At 51.0% G+C, this 7,047-nt stretch overlaps 1 long non-coding RNA gene across 1 annotated transcript; it reads left to right on the top strand.

Annotated features, from left to right (window-relative positions):
* Positions 1–225: 225 nt before the first annotated feature.
* On the top strand, positions 226–7,047 carry LOC143941119 (uncharacterized). The gene is made up of 4 exons (XR_013263986.1): positions 226–670; positions 940–1,015; positions 5,837–5,902; positions 6,019–7,047. It is a non-coding gene; the product is annotated as an uncharacterized LOC143941119 (long non-coding RNA).

Below are 7,047 nucleotides of genomic sequence, written 5' to 3'. Positions count from 1 at the left end.
GGTCAAACATTCCCATAGACACACTCCTAAACCTTGTGGACAGCCTTCCTAGAAGAGTTGAAGCTCTTATAGCTGCAAAGGGTGGCCCAACTCAAGATTGAACCCTAACCCTAACCCAAGATTGAACGGACTAAAACTAGGATGCCATTAAAGGTCATGTGCGTGTAAAGGCAGGTGTCTCAATACTTTTGACAATATAGTGTACACGATTAACATTTTAAAGTGGTGTTGCCACCAAAAATACAACCTAATTTGTATGTGCATCAAATGTTCTACTTAAAATTAATTGGATAATAAAAAAATTTTTACTTACCTATTTCTTGCGGTTGCTAGGTGGTCCCACGAAATCTGCCTCTTCCATTGCCCGGGCTAAGAACGTCACTTCCCTCGGCAGCCCGGCTCGCTGAGGCTCCTGGGAGAAGTATGACACCATTTCCCAGGATGCCTTGGGCATCACCGAGGGCTACAATCGCGTTATTTCGAGACCGGAAGTGACGCGATTGCATGTGTAAATTGGCGCCATATTCGATTTGGGAATCCCTTTGTTAGCAGAGGCTGAGTGATCTGGATAGGTGAAGGACGTGCGTCGAGGGGCTCCACCGACTATCTCCACTTATCTATCCAACTACCGACTATCGATTCTGCAGCAGCAATCTTACAACTACAAAAGGTAATTAATAAATCTTTTTAATTCTGGTGTATTCATTTTTTTAATCTTTTATTTATTTATTTTTTGGTATTTTTTTTTTTTTCAGTCTCCATATCATTTAATTAATTTAATTGCATCACATTTACTTGCCTTTGTATTATAAAAAAAAAAAAAAAAGCAATTCCATGTTACTGTTTGAATGTTAAGAAATATTTTTTTTTTTCATTTATTTATTTATTGATTTAATAATATTTTTTTTAATTTTTTTTTTATTTTATTTTATATTTCAGAATTAATTTTCTTAGTAGTCTCTTCTGTGACTGTCGAATTTTTGGTGAAAAAATAAGAAATTTCGTCAATTGAACGGTATTTATTTAATAATTTATTTATACATTTATTTATTTTTTCTATCCTGCCCACTGCCATTTACCAGCCTGCCTACTCCCAGCCGCCATCCTGCCTACTCCCACCCGCCAGCCTACCGACTCCCCACCCACCATCCTTCCCTCAAACCACCCACCAGCCTGCCTACTCGCACCCACCCACCAGCCTGCCCACTCCCACCCACCAGCCTTCCCACAACCAGCCTGCCCACTCCCACCCACCAGCCTGCCCATAAACCACCCACCAGCCTGCCTACTCCCACCCACCATCCTGCAGAATTGCTCCCACCCACCGGCCTAACACACAACCCACCTGCCTACTCCCACTCACCAGCCTGCCTACTCACACCCACCATCCTGCATACTCGCTCCCACCCGCCTGCCCACTCCCACCCACCCGCCTGCCCACTCCCACCCACCAGCCTGCCCACTCCCACCCACCAGCCTGCCCACTCCCACCCACCAGCCTGCCTACTCGCACCCACCCACCAGCCTGCCCACTCCCACCCACCAGCCTTCCCACAACCAGCCTGCCCACTCCCACCCACCAGCCTTCCCACAACCAGCCTGCCCACTCCCACCCACCAGCCTTCCCACAACCAGCCTGCCCACTACCACCCACCTGCCTGCCCACTCCCACCCACCCGCCTGCCCACTCCCACCCACCAGCCTGCCCACTCCCACCCACCAGCCTGCCTACTCGCACCCACCCACCAGCCTGCCCACTCCCACCCACCAGCCTTCCCACAACCAGCCTGCCCACTACCACCCACCTGCCTGCCCACTCCCACCCACCCGCCTGCCCACTCCCACCCACCAGCCTGCCCACTCCCACCCACCAGCCTGCCTACTCGCACCCAGCCACCAGCCTGCCCACTCCCACCCACCAGCCTTCCCACAACCAGCCTGCCCACTACCACCCACCAGCCTGCCCACTCCCACCCACCAGCCTGCCCATAAACCACCCACCCGCCTGCCCACTCCCACCCACCAGCCTGCCTACTCGCACCCACCCACCAGCCTGCCCACTCCCACCCACCAGCCTTCCCACAACCAGCCTGCCCACTCCCACCCACCAGCCTGCCTACTCCCACCCACCAGCCTTCCCACAACCAGCCTGCCCACTCCCACCCACCAGCCTGCCCACAAACCACCCACCATCCTGCATACTCGCACCCACCAGCCTGCCTACTCCCACCCACCAGCCTTCCCACAACCAGCCTGTCCACTCCCACCCACCAGCCTGCCCACAAACCACCCACCATCCTGCATACTCTCATCCATCCTATCTCTCTCACTACCACCCAGCATCGCTCTCACTCCCACCCAGCATCTCTCTCACTCCCACCCAACAACCCACCCAGCATCTCTCTCACTCCCACCCAACAACCCACCCAGTATCTCTCTCTCACTCCCACCCAGCATCTCTCTCTCACTCCCACCCAGCATCTCTCTCTCACTCCCACCCAGCATCTCTCTCTCACTCCCACCCAGCATCTCTCTCTCACTCCCACCCAGCATCTCTCTCTCACTCCCACCCAGCATCTCTCTCTCACTCCCACCCAGCATATCTCTCACTCCCACCCAACAACCCACCCAGCATCTCTCTTTCACTCCCACCCAGCATCTCTCTTTCACTCCCACCCAGCATCTCTCTCTCACTCCCACCCAGCATCTCTCTCTCACTCCCACCCAGCATCTCTCTTTCACTCCCACCCAGCATCTCTCTCTCACTCCCACCCAGCATCTCTCTCTCACTCCCACCCAGCATCTCTCTTTCACTCCCACCCAGCATCTCTCTTTCACTCCCACCCAGCATCTCTCTCACTCCCACCCAGCATCTCTCTCACTCCCACCCAACAACCCACCCAGCATCTCTCTCTCACTCCCACCCAGCATCTCTCTCTCACTCCCACCCAGCATCTCTCTCTCACTCCCACCCAGCATCTCTCTCTCACTCCCACCCAGCATCTCTCTCTCACTCCCACCCAGCATCTCTCTTTCACTCCCACCCAGCATCTCTCTTTCACTCCCACCCAGCATCTCTCTTTCACTCCCACCCAGCATCTCTCTTTCACTCCCACCCAGCATCTCTCTTTCACTCCCACCCAGCATCTCTCTTTCACTCCCACCCAGCATCTCTCTCTCTCACTCCCACCCAGCATCTCTCTCTCTCACTCCCACCCAGCATCTCTCTCTCACTCCCACCCAGCATCTCTCTCTCACTCCCACCCAGCATCTCTCTTTCACTCCCACCCAGCATCTCTCTTTCACTCCCACCCAGCATCTCTCTTTCACTCCCACCCAGCATCTCTCTTTCACTACCACCCAGCATCTCTCTTTCACTCCCACCCAGCATCTCTCTTTCACTCCCACCCAGCATCTCTCTTTCACTCCCACCCAGCATCTCTCTCTCACTCCCACCCAGCATCTCTCTTTCACTCCCACCCAGCATCTCTCTCTCACTCCCACCCAGCATCTCTCTCTCACTCCCACCCAGCATCTCTCTCTCACTCCCACCCAGCATCTCTCTCTCACTCCCACCCAGCATCTCTCTCTCACTCCCACCCAGCATATCTCTCACTCCCACCCAACAACCCACCCAGCATCTCTCTTTCACTCCCACCCAGCATCTCTCTCTCACTCCCACCCAGCATCTCTCTCTCACTCCCACCCAGCATCTCTCTCTCACTCCCACCCAGCATCTCTCTCTCACTCCCACCCAGCATCTCTCTCTCACTCCCACCCAGCATCTCTCTCTCACTCCCACCCAGCATCTCTCTCTCACTCCCACCCAGCATCTCTCTCTCACTCCCACCCAGCATCTCTCTCTCACTCCCACCCAGCATCTCTCTCTCACTCCCACCCAGCATCTCTCTCTCACTCCCACCTAGCATCTCTCTCTCACTCCCACCCAGCATCTCTCTTTCACTCCCACCCAGCATCTCTCTTTCACTCCCACCCAGCATCTCTCTTTCACTCCCACCCAGCATCTCTCTCTCACTCCCACCCAGCATATCTCTCACTCCCACCCAACAACCCACCCAGCATCTCTCTTTCACTCCCACCCAGCATCTCTCTCTCACTCCCACCCAGCATCTCTCTCTCACTCCCACCCAGCATCTCTCTCTCACTCCCACCCAGCATCTCTCTTTCACTCCCACCCAGCATCTCTCTCTCACTCCCACCCAGCATCTCTCTCTCACTCCCACCCAGCATCTCTCTCTCACTCCCACCCAGCATCTCTCTCTCACTCCCACCCAGCATCTCTCTCTCACTCCCACCCAGCATCTCTCTCTCACTCCCACCCAGCATCTCTCTCTCACTCCCACCTAGCATCTCTCTCTCACTCCCACCCAGCATCTCTCTTTCACTCCCACCCAGCATCTCTCTCTCACTCCCACCCAGCATCTCTCTCTCACTCCCACCCAGCATCTCTCTTTCACTCCCACCCAGCATCTCTCTTTCACTCCCACCCAGCATCTCTCTCTCACTCCCACCCAGCATCTCTCTCTCACTCCCACCCAGCATCTCTCTCTCACTCCCACCCAGCATCTCTCTCTCACTCCCACCCAGCATCTCTCTCTCACTCCCACCCAACAACCCACCCAGCATCTCTCTCTCACTCCCACCCAGCATCTCTCTTTCACTCCCACCCAGCATCTCTCTTTCACTCCCACCCAGCATCTCTCTCTCACTCCCACCCAGCATCTCTCTCTCACTCCCACCCAGCATCTCTCTCTCACAACCACCCAGCATCTCTCTCTCACTCCCACCCAGCATCTCTCTTTCACTCCCACCCAGCATCTCTCTTTCACTCCCACCCAGCATCTCTCTTTCACTCCCACCCAGCATCTCTCTTTCACTCCCACCCAGCATCTCTCTTTCACTCCCACCCAGCATCTCTCTTTCACTCCCACCCAGCATCTCTCTTTCACTCCCACCCAGCATCTCTCTCTCTCACTGTCACCCAGCATCTCTCTCTCTCACTGTCACCCAGCATCTCTCTCTCTCACTGTCACCCAGCATCTCTCTCTCACTGTCACCCAGCATCTCTCTCTCACTGTCACCCAGCATCTCTCTCTCACTGTCACCCAGCATCTCTCTCTCACTGTCACCCAGCATCTCTCTCTCACTGTCACCCAGCATCTCTCTCTCACTGTCACCCAGCATCTCTCTCTCACTGTCACCCAGCATCTTTCTCACTCCCACCCAGCATCTCTCTCACTCCCACCCAACATCTCTCTCACTACCGCCCAGTATCCTAGTACCACCCACTAGTCTTCTCACTTACTATTATCGGCCTTAGATATCCCCGTTTTCCCAATATCATCCACCGACCCGGTCAAAACCACCCGTCTCCATGATCACCACCAACCACCTCCTTGTTAACTACAGAACAACCACTATCTCCCTAAGTAATAACTCCTTGCTCAAAAACGCCAACCACCATGCACAGTACCATCAAGTTTTTTGTTCTTAAACAATCACCTTCCTACACACTTCCACTAACCTAAGACAATCGCTATCTACAACCTCCTCGATAAATACCACCCACCTTCAAGTTCGCTACCACCCACCTTCCGACTTAATAACACTCACCACCATGCTCACCACCGCTCACTCAGTGTCAGGCTCAATATTTCCAAAAAAAGTAACGGATCTATCATACTTACTGCTTCTCTTCATCATCAGAAACTACTTATTACATCTCAGGAAGTTGGCTCTCATGTTAACACAAGTGATCATCTTACAAGTATAATAAACTCATTTAAACTCACTTTTTTTTTTTATATATGTTTAGGTAATACTGGTCGTAATCCTATTTGATTATCAGACGTTGAGTACATTGGTTCGCTTTCTGTTGAAGGTAGGTAGCCTGGATATTTCTGTTACGGTAATTTTAATATTGTTTAGTTTAACATTTATTTTGTTTATACAAATAATAATCATTTTTTTTTATTTTTTTTATTTCCTATTATCTAGATTGAAGAGACAATTGGATTTGATCTTTTTCAAAACCAAGCTATTCAGAATTGTGTATTATATATCTACAATGTTGAATATTTATCACCTTTATTGATTGTTATTAATCTCGATTGTTTGTTTATCTTTCTTTCTCTTTTTCTGTTTTTTTTTTTTATCTTTATCTTTCTTGTCTATGTTGCAGGTTTTATTTGTCCAATTATCAAGCTTTTTACAAACTAATTTTTGGTATTTATATTTATCACTTGCTCTTTATTTAATTTTTTAAATCTCGTCCATTTTTATATTTATTCTTATTATGGATATTTTTGCGCTAGTGCCATTTTGTTATTTTTGTCCTTCACTTTTCAATATCAATTTTGTTCTTAGTTTTTATTTTGTAAACGCTAAGTCTACATACTATTTGATCTTTCGTTAGTCTTTCGCTCTCTTGCGATCCCTCTCGCTCTCTTGCTCTCGCTCTCTGGCGCGCGCTCTCTATATGGCTCACTCTCTCTGGCTCGCGCTCTCTCGCTCGCTCTGTCTGTCTCGCTTGGTCTGTCTTGCTTGCTCTCTATCTCTCTCTTGTGCGCCTCATCTACCTTACTTCTCTCTATCTCTGTTTCTCTCTCGCTCTTGCTGTATGGCTCGCGCGCTCTCTCTCGCGCTCTCTGTCTGTCTAGCTTGGTCTGTCTTGCTCGCTCTCTCTCTCGTGCGCCTGATCTTCCTTTCTTCTCTCTCTCTGGCTTGCGCTCTCTCGCTCGCTCTCTGTCTGGCTCGGTCTGTCTGGCTTGGTCTGTCTTGCGCTCTCTCTCTCTCTCTCTCTCTCTCTCTCTCTCTCTCTCTCTCTCTCTCTCTCTCTTCATTTACCTTACTTCTCGCTCTCTGGCTCGCGCTCTCTCGCTCGCTCTCTCTCTCTCGTGTGCCTGATCTACCTTCTCTCTCTCTCTGGCTTGCGCTTGCTCTCTGTCTGTCTGGCTTGGTCTCTCTTTTTCTCTCTTTCTCTCTATCTTTCTCTCTCTCTCTCTTTCTCTTTCTCTCTCTTTCTCT

The sequence above is a fragment of the Lithobates pipiens genome, unplaced genomic scaffold (genome assembly GCF_037356315.1).
Source record: "Lithobates pipiens isolate NorthernLeopardFrog02 unplaced genomic scaffold, aLitPip1_a1.2 Scaffold_3, whole genome shotgun sequence".
In the NCBI taxonomy this organism is placed as follows: Eukaryota; Metazoa; Chordata; class Amphibia; order Anura; family Ranidae; genus Lithobates; species Lithobates pipiens.
This window is presented reverse-complemented; position numbering and strand designations above follow the sequence as displayed.